This window comes from Mirounga angustirostris, unplaced genomic scaffold (assembly GCF_029215605.1).
Source record: "Mirounga angustirostris isolate CCGP_5_RB_7025 unplaced genomic scaffold, mMirAng1.0.hap1 SCAF_7, whole genome shotgun sequence".
Taxonomy (NCBI): Eukaryota; Metazoa; Chordata; class Mammalia; order Carnivora; family Phocidae; genus Mirounga; species Mirounga angustirostris.
Window position 1 is genome coordinate 63,315,631 of NW_026991715.1, and position 12,034 is coordinate 63,327,664.

The following is a 12,034-nucleotide window of genomic DNA, read 5'->3' on the forward strand; positions in this document are numbered from 1 at the left end:
TCTCCACATCCTTGCCAACACCTGTTGTTTCTTGTGTTGTTAATTTTAGCCATTCTGACAGGTGTGAGATGGTATCTCATTGTCGTTTTGATTTGTATTTCCCTGATGATGAGTGATGTTGAGCATCTTTACATGTGTCTGTAAGCCATCTGGATGTCTTTGGAAAAGTGTCTATTCATGTCTTCTGCCCATTTCTTAACCGGATTGTTTTTTGGGTGTTGAGTTTAATAAGTTCTTTATAGATTTTGGATACTAACCCATTTTTAGATATGTCATATGCAAATGTCTTCTCCCATTCTGTAGGCTGCCTTTTAGTTTTATTGATTGTTTCCTTCCCTGTGCAGAAGCTTTTTATCTTGATGAAGTCCTGATAGTTCATTTTTGCTTTTGTTTCCCTTGCCTCTGGCAACGTGTCTAATAAGACGTTGCTACCGCTGAGGTCAAAGAGGTTTCTGCCTTTGTTCTCCTCTAGGATTTTGATGATTTCCTGCCTCACATTTACATCTTTCATTCATTTTGAATTTATTTTTGTGTGTAAGAACCTAGTCCAGTTTCATTCTTCTGCATGTTGCTATCCAGTTTTCCCAAACACCATTTGTTGAAGAGACTGTCTTTTTTCCATTGGATAGTCTTTTCTCTAAGAGATTTTTAAACCAGGAATGTAAGGTTGGTATTTACATTAGTAAATTAATTGATTTAATTTATTACATACAAGTGTGTGTGTGGTGTGTGTGTGCAGTCTCAATAGGTGCAGAAAAAGGATTTGACAAATTTCAACATTCATTCGTGATAAAAAAAACATTCTTAGCAAATTAAGATTAGACAGGAATTTACTTAACCTAACAAAAAGCATCTACAAAAAACCTTCAGCTACATAATATTCAATTGTGAAAGACTGAATACTTTTCCACTAAGATCAGGAACAAAGCTGGAGTATCTACTGTCACCACTTTACATCAGGTTCTTGTGAAATTAATCAAAAAACAGATGATCTGTGTGTATATACAGTCAAAAAAGAAACAAAAGTCTTTATTCACAGACAATAAGAACCTATCATTTTTAAAAAGCTACTTGAAATAATGTACTTGAGTTTAGCAAGGTCAAAGGATACAAAGCCAATATATAAAATTCAATTTAGTTTTGGGGCACCTGGCTGGCTCAGTTGGTAGAGCATGCAACTTCTTGGGTGTGGCACCTAAATAAATAAATAAATAAATAAATAAATAAATTTTAAAAAATTCAATTTAATATTTATATCTAAGTCACAAACAATTGGAAATTGAAATTTTAAAATACCATGTAAATGACATCAAACCTTAAAATACTTAGTGATAAATTTAACAAATTATGTATAAGCCTGTAACACTGAAAAATAAAACCCAGTAAGGAAGAAACATTTAAAAAAAACAAATAAATGAAGAGGCTTGCCATATTCATGAATCAGAAGATTCATGTATCTTGAAATTTTAGTATCAATTTTAGTATCAATTCTCCTCAAATTGATGTATAAACTCAAGGCATTCCAATAAAACTTCACCATCTTTCTTTGCTTACAAGCTCTTTCTAAAATGTATATGGAAATGGAAATGATGTAGTATACCCCCACAAAATTTTAAAAAGAGCAAAACTGGAGGATTTGTAGTACTTATATCCAGAATTACTAGAAAGCTAAAGTAATTAAGACAGTGCAGTATTAGTTTCATGATAGATATAGAGATTAATGAACAAAATAGAGTTCAGATACAGACACATACATATATCATTAATTGATTTTTATCACAGTTGCTAAGGTAATTTAATGGAGAAATGATTATCTTTTTAACAAATGGTGTTGGAACAATTGGATATACAAATGGAAAAAAAAAAAACCCAAATGAAAAAACTAACACCAGGTACAAATATTAACTTGAAATTGATCATAACCCTAAACAGAGGACCTGAAAATACAACACTTCTAGAAAAAAAGGAGAAACCTTTGTGACCACAGTAACACAAAAATGTCTTAGGTCACAAAATCATGAACTGCAAAATGAAATGAATAAATTGAACTTCATCAAAATAAAAACTGCTCTTCAGAAGTTACGGTTTTGTAAATGCCAAGTAAGCCACAGGCTGGGAGACAATATTTTCAAGACACATGTCTGATAAAGGATTTGCGCTCAGAATATATAAAGAATATTTTCATCTCAATAACAAGAATAGAAACAACCCAATTAAGGAATGGACAAAAGATTTGGACAGACACTTCCCCAAAGAAGATATACAAATGGAAAATAAGCATATCAACATCATTAATCATTAGGAAAATGCAGATTAAAACCACAATAAGATACCCTTTTTCATGCATTACATGAGTTAAAGTAGCTAAAGTTAAAAAAGATTGACAGTATCCATTGTTGTGTAGCACAGGGAGCAACTGGAACTCTCATACATCACTGGTGGGGATGCAAAATGGTGGGAGTGAAAAATGAATAAAGTTAGGTAGTTTCTTAGGAAGTTAAGCAAACGCTTACCATATGTATTTTCCCAAGAGGAATAAAAACCTCTGTCTACATAATGACTTGAATGTCCATAGCATTTTTATTCATAATAATCTTCAACCAATTGTGATATATTCATACAATGGGATACAGTTCAGCAAGATTAAATGTCCAACATGGGTAAATCTCAAAAGCATTTCACTGAGTGAAGGAAGCCAGACATAAAGAGTGGGTAGTGCATGATACCATTTACCTAAAATTGTAAATTGCCATTTACAAATGGCAGAACTGTAGTAATAGAAAACAGATCAGTTGTTGCCAGGGGCTGAGGAGGAAAGGAGGGAAACAGCAGCAAAGAGGTACAGGGAAATTTTTGAGATGATGAAAATTACTTGATTATGTCATTGGTTACAAAACTGCATACACACACTGGACACAGTTAAAAATGTCAACTTTATTGTAGGTAAAGGATTCCTCAATAAAGCTGATTTTATAAAGAAGAACCTAGAAAACTGGCTGATCCCAGTGCTATGCAAGGGAAATTATAGAATTAAACTAGAATCCCTTTTGTGCCACAAGGTTAAGAAGTATGTGGTGAGTATTGGGGGAATGTCAAAATGACTAAGGGACCAGTTTGAGAAGGCTACCCCTGAGGAGGTCAGGGACAATTTAAGCATCAAAATAATGATAAAATGAGTTATAATTCACTGGATAAAGTGAAAATCCACACTGTTATAAATAAGTTAATGAAAAAACAAACCAATGGGAGCAAAGAAACCTCTTCCATAGGTAACTGACATCCAAGTAGAGAAGGAATGATGGCATTGGAAAATCCTCAATGAACAGTACAATTAGTAGGTTAAAATCTTACAACAGGATGTTTACATACTCTCAAAGTGTCTCACCTGTTCTAATCATTCTTAATTATAAAGGGAAAAATAGTAACTTTATGGTGAAGAAAACTGGCAAACATCACCTTAACCAAGTGATCAAAGCTAGCATCACCAATACTGGGACAAACAGACATCATGTGTCTACTGTTACCATCTTCTGAGAAGGATGCAGAATCACTTCACTGGTTTTCCTGGCAAAAATGCATAACCCACATCTAATAATCAGGAACTATCAGACAAACCCAAATTAAAGGACAGTCTAACAAAAACTGAGATGCATTCTTTAAAAATCTAAAGGTCAAAAACAAAAAGAAGGGCTGAGGAACTGGAAGTCTGGGTTAAAGGAGACAAAGGAGAAATGACAGTAAAATACAGGTTTTGATCTTGGATTGGATTTTGGGTCAGGAAAAGAGATAACTATAAAAGACATTATTGGCAAAATAGTAGCTGTTAAATACCTATAAACAAATGACATTATAGACACAATTTAAATAGAGACTATGACTAGGGTGCCTGGGTGGTGCAGTCAGCTGAGCGTCTGATTCTTGACTTCGGCTCAGGTCTTGATCTCAGGGTCGTGAGATCGAGCCCCACAATAGACTCTGCTCTGAGCGTGTAGCCTGCTTAGGATTCTCTCTCTCCCTCTCTCTGTCCGTACCCCCCACTCACACCCCTTCACACTCTCTCTCTGTCCCTCAAAAAATAAGTAAAAAAAGAATATAGACTATGACTTACATAAAAATATTATATCAATGTTAAATTTCCTGATTTTAATAACTTCATTGTGGTTATATAAGAGAATAGCTTTGCTTTTAGAAAATACACACTGAAGTATTTAGAAGTAAAGGGGCATGATATTTTCAACTTACTACCAAGTGATTTAGAAACAGCATAAATGTACACAGAGAGAATCATAAAGCCGTATAAACGATTAGTGTGTCTGAATAAGGATACATGGGAGTTCTTTGGAATAGTCTTACAACTTTCCTGTAGGCTTTAAATCATATCAAAATAAAATGTAAAAAAAAAATAATAACCTGGTTTGAAAGGGTCTGGGTTTCTTTGTAGGATTCATCTTTCATTCTCTTAATAATTTGACAGCCATCAGTTGAAAATCTGCATGTGCCAGGAATGGTTCTAAGCTCAGTCGGCTCTACAGAAGCAAAGCTTAATATGTTGTTTCTGATGTCAGGAAGTTTGCTATCTAATAAATATAGACCTGAGATGAGTGATGTAGCAGTGTTGGTTCAGGAGAACATGTGAGACATCAGAGGCTCCAGTGCAGATCTGGGAGGCTGGGAGAGGATGACCTTTGAGCTGCGCTTGAAAACTGGGATGGGAATAAACTGGGTGCAGAGACTTCCAGGCAGAAGATGCACCAGATACAAAGGAATGAGGGCAGATAAGGACACCCTATGTTCAAGGAAATGCACGTTATTTTGTTGCGATTGGTCAGGTAGAGGTGAACGAAAGGGTGGTGAGATAGGAGCATAGAGCGTGGCCAGGGTCAGTTTATGAGAATTTTCAATGCCGTGTTAAAGATCTTTTCATTGTGTCTTGAATGTGGCATTTTGGGAAGGAATTCAAGTGGAAGTGTTCTTCAACACAGAAGAGACTGTGGCTCAGGAGGGCATGTTGGGTTGGAAACAAACTTTTGGGAGAAGTCAAAGTACAGTGGTTGTTGAAGCCATGGGCGTGGCCAGCTCACCAAGAGAGGAAGGTGGACACGAAAAGAATAGGATAGATACACATCTCTGGGATTGTCAATATTCCTAGGACACAGGACGCCTGGGTGGCTCAGTCAGTTAAGCAACTGCCTTCGACTCAGGTCATGATCGTGGGATCTTGGGATCGAGTCTCACATTGGGCTTCTTGCTCAGTGGGGAGCCTGCTTCTCCCTCTGCCTGCTCCCCCTGCTTGTGCTCTCTCTCTCTCTGACAAATAAATAAATAAAATCTTTTAAAAAATATTCATAGGACACCAGGAAGAAAAGGATAAAAACTTCGAAAAAGGGGCCAAAAGTTGAAAGAAAACCAGGAGAAAATGAGATGGCAGAAAACCAATAAAAAGGGGGCTTTGAACAACAGAAACCCACAAAACTTAGTATTAACACGTTCATCTCCAGATGAAAAATCCCATATATAATATCTGAATTGAGTCATCTGCCTAGTCCTTGCAATGTAATTTACTGAGCTATACTGGTAAATAGCTTAGCTACCTTACCCTTCTGTTTCATAGATCTTCAGCAGGAACAGTAAGGAACTGTACTAATCAGGAACCTTACCAATCAGAACCGATTCCTGAAGTCTTTTCTGCTTTAACTCCCTTTGATATTATAGATGTTTGTTCAGAATTCAGAGCTCAGATTTTTCTGTGTTTATAGAAAACAAAGTAAAATGTGTTTCATCTATACTACGACGTGGCAGGAACTGCAGCTGGTTATGACTTATTTCCAAAGAGGGAAGAGGCAAGACTTTGGAAACATAGTTCACATAATTCTAACAGTCTGCAGTCATGTGAAACTTCAAGAGTTTAAAGCAACAGAAGAAGTGGGACTGCTGTTTGTTAGGCCTGCTGGACCACATGGCTTCATTTACATCGTTACAGTGAGCTGTGATGTGGGGCTGAGGTTAAAAGTTTAGTCTTCAGACAAAACAGGTGATTCAGATGTTGTCACAGTGAAGGTCTTGGCCAGATACTCCCACACAGACTGTTTCTGGTTTTTACAAGAAAACTAGTTGTTCATCGACTTGAAAGTGTTTGTACACACATGTCATTTGTGTGTTTTTCCTGAATCAGTTTTGTTCTGCAAAGAACTAGCGACTACGTACTTTGTGTAAACACAGTGCTGGACACTGCTGAGGAGTACAAAGATGGGAATGACACAGACCCAGGCTGCAGTGAGCTCACCATATAACAAGGGTAGTCACATGTGTTTGGGGGTGTGCTCTTTACAGTCAAGAGCAGTCGCTGCTATGGTGTGTTCCATTACAGACACAGACGACACACCGGATTTCTAGATTTGAGCTGTAACAGCAGAGGGCCTTTGAAAGTAAGAGATAGTATGCATTTGAGCCTGGCTATCAGCCAGAACATTAATTCAAGGTGATGCAAATTTACATGAAGATGATATTTAAGACAGAATAAAATTTCATCTCCCCGGGCCCCTCCCCTTCCCAAGGGAGGGAAGAAGGAGCTTTTAGAAGAAGAAGGGAGTTGGGTAGTACATTGAGACTCTAATATTTTGATAACCTGTGAGGTTCTTCAGCTCCCCTCCGTTTATGTTATTTATATGTGAAGGAGGGTTCTGAAAAAGCAAGAAATTATATATATAACAGCCACTTAAATAGCACTGACTTTGTGCCAGGCACTGTTCTAAGTGATTTACAAATATTAACTCAGTGCCTTTAATAAATGTATAAAGCCTTATTATTCCCATTTTGCAGATATAAACTTAACTTGAGGCACAGAAAGTTTAAGTAATTTGCCCCAGTCATGTTTACACAATTTTATTTTGTCGAAAATTCTCAGAGGTAGAAGTGGCCTAGAATACTGTTATGAAGGAAAGTGCAGCTCCTGACAGAGGACATTATAGGTAAGTTCAGTCCCCAGGCTCAGAACTTTGGTGCATCATCAATGCCCCTCTCTCTACTCTTCAGAACCCATTGCTTATTCCTTGGAACGTCCCTCAAAGTTACCGCTCTTAGACCAGGGCTCTGGGTCCCCACATCTCAGGGACTTTATGCTTTGGAGTGACTTCCTCAATTCTTTTCTAGGTCCCTTTCTGATTCCTGGAGTTGGCTGGCCTGGGATTTCTAGTAGTACCATTCTGGCAGATGTCTCATGCCTGGGATAGGTCTGGTGTAGCCTGTGTCTCCTTTCAGGGCGCTATCTCCACCTTTACTGATGAAAGACAGACCAGGACCACTCTTGCATCCTCTCCAGTCTAACTACAGATCACCTTTCCAACGCCATCTCTCAGCTTGTCGTGTGACCACACATTACGTCTATAACAACACTGAACCTCTGGCTATTCTTCAACATGGCTGTCCCTTTCTCATCTAACATTTGCTTTTAGTATTCCTGCCCTATTTCTGTCTTTCCCATTTCTCTCTGTCAAAATTATACCCGATCTTGAAATTCTCACATGTCTCCTTTTCTCTGACCCTTAAGTCAGATGCCACATCTTTTCACTTCCTGTGCTTATTTATAAGGCTCTACCTCTTTTGTCAGTTCCCCACCCTCACCCCGCCCTTGCGAAGCTGACTTAAATGGCATGAAGACTAAGAAATGTGGCCACGGTTAGGGTTCAAATTAGTCAAATATTCATTTGTATTGGCAAAAACATATTTTTACTGCTGCCCACCATTGGCGCTTAGATGATTACCTTTGTTAAAGAGAATCACAGACATTAAAAGGAATATGAAGCTATGCTCTTAGTGGAAGCTGATAACAGGAATAAGCTTGAAGTTCTCAAGATGAAAAGCCCAGATGCTATTTTGAGTCAAAGCTAAGAACAAACACAGTCTAAACCAAGACAGTCTAGAAACCTTATTAAATGACATGCGTCCACAAAGACATTTTTTCTTTTGGAAAAGAATAGAGTCAGAAGAAAGCAGATTCCTATTTATTGCCTTTGTTGTCTTAAAAAAGCAGATTCTGCCAAAACTATAGCAGTCATGCAGATCTTGGCATCTGTGATCTCTAACAGGTTTCAGATTTCCAAAAATGACTTGAAAATCACATGTCAGCAAACTAAAGGGGTAAAGGGAAATGCTGATAGGGAACAAGTGAGTTTTATGTGCTCTTGAAATTCTCAGAAAAAAAAATATGCAAAATGTTAATCAGAGAGCCTTTAATCTTTCATCTTCTCTTTATGACAGTGATTAAGCTCCTAATATCTTTAAGAGACTTAGGCAAAGAAAACTAGCAGGAAAATCAGTACAGCAAATGACAAACATGCCCTGGGTGTGGATTAGACTGAGAACCAGCGTCAGTGTGAGCATGTATTTGAGTAACACTTTCTCTGGATTGGTAAACTTAGAATTTGTAATATTTTTAGTCTAAAACACATTGAAACACAGATATAGATATGAAGTCATCGATGTAATTAGAACAGGCAGTCTGGTGATGAAAGATTAGATACCTCTGATTTCATCTAACTCTAGCCCACACCTATTATAGATGAGCAGAAGAAGACTCCAGAATAGTAAAGTGACTTGTTTAAGTTAGCAGCATAGCTGGTGACAAGATCACAATTAGAATCAGGTGTCTTGTTTCCTAGCGTTCTATCCACTACTTCACATCGCTTCTCCTTTTTAATTCCTCTCCAGTCAGCTTAAAACATGTTTTTAGAGCCTAGACTACTGTGGTTATCTTACTGTCAGGGATGAACAATTTGAAAATAGATCGAAGATCAAAGTTGTATTTATACTGCTATTGTGAAGGAGCCCAAACTGATGGCTTAAGGAAGCCCTTATGCCAAGAGTGAATCAGGTAGTCTGTGATAGTGTACTCAGGGGCTGGAATGCCATTTGGCTCATCATTAGCCCACCTGAACTGCTAGCTATGATGACAGAAATATAAATAGGAGGATATTTTTGTGTTTTGCAGATTTAGAATTTTGTGTGTGTGTATGTATAATTTATATGTAAAAAGGATATTTGCTTTATTTTATTTATTTTTTTATTTATGAAGGTCAGGACCTGTATTTCCTGAAATTGGTAGTGATTGGGGGTGCCTCGAAACAAACTATCACTACTTAGCTAAATATCTCTGGTACATGAACTAAAGGCATGTGGAAAGGGCAAGGAAGTATAGACCAGATTTTGATTAATAGGGCATTTGAATTTTCCAGGTAAACATGTGCACAGGACCTTGAATTTTTTTTAAGTAATTCAACATTGTATTTATTTGTTTGAAATAATTCTGGAATTGATGTGTAACAGGAAAGCTTTCAGACCTATGCAAGTCCACCAGTTACAAGAATTAGACTTTCTTTAAAAAAACAAAGACGTGTTTATTCAGTTGAGTATAAACTGCAGTTTAAAAAAAAACTATGCCCTAAAGCACTTTACTTTCTAACTCTAAAGCAGAATTTTTTTTTTTTTAAGATTTTATTTATTTATTTGACAGAGAGAGATACAGTGAGAGAGGGAACACAAGCAGGGGGAGTGGGTGAGGGAGAAGCAGGCTTCCTGCTGAGCAAGGAGCCCGATATGGGGCTCGATCCCAGGGCCCTGGGATCATGACCTGAGCCAAAGGCAGATGCTTAATGACTGAGCCACCCAGGCGCCCCTCTAAAGCAGAATTTGAGGGAAGTTACGAAACAGGGAACACAAAGATGTTTCTTTACTGCAAACATAGGCCTTGGAGTCCAGGAGAGGATACATACCTCTGCAAATGAACTTTCAGAAGGGCCAGCCAAGGACAAGGTGTTTTGTTATGTAGATAGCCCAGGTTGTCCCTAAGAGACTCACACTAGTAACAGTTCTTAGACCAAATCTCTCCCTTTCCGAAGCCTCTCCTAATGCACTCATTTCTGAACTCAGAAATATGTCTTTTTATTTATTTGCATCCCTGTTCTCCTGAAGTGATAGAAAAGGGCACACACCACGGTCAAGGCTATCCACGTAACATAGACTTCAAGCAGGCATAGGTCCAGGAGGGTGGGGCTCCGTATGTATTTCTCTTGAAAACTGGGTTAGAAATGTGACCTAATGCTAGAAAAGTCTGTAGCTCCCAAAGAGGAGCGCTGGCGACGGTGGCAAGTTGCCATCCTGACGGAATTGCACAATCGGCTTCCAGGACACGTTTCTCTGGTTTATTTTAGGAACCAGTAAGCTACACTAGAGGGCAGACTAACCTAGACCTTTTTTTTTTTCCCCTTCCAGTGAGAGTTTAATCCTTTGTGTTTGACGTGATGCATTATACAAATTGGATCCTACAAGAGATTAAAATTGTAGCAGTGTTTCATTATCATTCATGGAGATCGTGCCTCAGATGGAATTCCCTCATTAAACTTTGGACTTAGGGCATTTAATGTCTTAAATGTTTCATTTAGGTAAGATTTAAGGACAATAAAAACAACAAAAAGCTTGTGAAAATAGTGGATGGCATATGATGATTGCAGGTTGTGTTCATGGAAAGCATGCATCACTATGAGAAGGTGGTAATGAGCAGGTACATACCAGACCCTTCTCCAAAGGAACAGAAAATATATGAGACATTGTCACAGTAAGATACATTGGATTCATAACACCAATTTATGCCCAATATGGTGCTTAGTAATTTCTCATTTCTTAAACTATGAAATCTCATTTCTTTTCTTTTATGTGAGTCTAAAGACCAAGAAGACAAACTGTGTGGAAGTAGATTGCCCCAGAAATAAACTCAGCACTCTCCTGGCTAGAATGGTCCTACGTCACCTCAGAATCTTCAGCCCTCTTAGTAATTCTAAGATGTGGTGGAGATGGGTGCAGAATTTTCAGACTGGTCATTGGGCATAGATATGATGATGAAACTGGTTGACACAACTTTTCACTGTTTCTGTAAATTTACCCAACTAATAGGTATAAAGAATGAATATTTTCATAAGCTATGAATATTTTTCATAGCTAGTATATTGGGGTTGTCCAGAGAAACAGAATCAATAGGAGATTATATCATATATTACATCATATATATATATATATATATGATTTATTATAAGGAGAATTGACTCAGCTGATTCTAGAGGCTGTGAAGTCCCCAGATCTTCAGTCAGCAAGCTGGAAACCCAGAAGAGTTGAGTTCTAGTTTGAGTCTGAAGGCTGGAGAAACAGAGCCAATGGTAATAGTTCTAATCCTAGCCTAAGTCTGAAGGCAGGAGAAGACCAATGTCCCAACTTAAAGACAGGAAGAGGGAGAGAGGAAGCAAATTCTCCCTTATTCAGTCTTTTTGTCCCATTCAGCCTTCAGTGGAAGGGATGTGAGGCATACCCACATTGGGAAGGGTGATCTACTTTATTCAGGCTATTAACTCAAATGTTAATCTCACCCAGAAAAATTCTCAACAGACACACACAGAATAATATCTAGCCAAATATCTGGGCACCTTTTGCCCAGTCAAGTTAATACATAAAATTAACCATTGTAGCTAGTCTCTTTTGTCATATTTATTTCATGCTTTAGAGACATAAAGTGCTTCCATAAACATTCTTTCTTTTGTTCCTTACCACAAACCTGGGAGCTGGGTAGGGCATACTGTCATTAACACATGGTTACTTATCACAGGTGGTTACCGTGATTATAAGTAATTAAGACTCTTGGGCACCTGGGTGGCTCAGTCGTTAAGCATCTGCCTTTGGCTCAGGTCATGATCCCAGGGTCCTGGGATCGAGCCCCGCATCGGGCTCCTTGCTCCGCGGGAAGCCTGCTTCTCCCTCTCCCACTCCCCCTGCTTGTGTTCCCTCTCTTGCTATGTCTCTCTCTGTCAAATAAATTAAAAAAAAAAAATCTTGAAACAAAAAAGACTCTGAATGATCTTCATGCCTTTTACAGATTGTGAAAATGAGGCAATAGAGAGATTTTGTAATTTGACAAGCATACAGTTTGTATCAGATCTTCCAACTCTTAGTCCCAGGCCCTTTTGACTACATTTCACATTTATTTCAAAGTCAA

The 12,034-nt window shown here is 38.0% G+C and overlaps 1 long non-coding RNA gene across 1 annotated transcript in view; it reads left to right on the forward strand.

Moving 5' to 3' along the window:
• LOC135365257 (uncharacterized) overlaps positions 1–10,536 on the forward strand; it is a 29,482-nt gene extending 18,946 nt beyond the window's left edge. The window contains exon 3 of the long non-coding RNA XR_010412895.1: positions 10,267–10,536. This is a non-coding gene — a long non-coding RNA (uncharacterized LOC135365257). The remainder of the gene's footprint in view (positions 1–10,266) is intronic.
• The last annotated feature ends 1,498 nt before the right edge of the window (positions 10,537–12,034 follow it).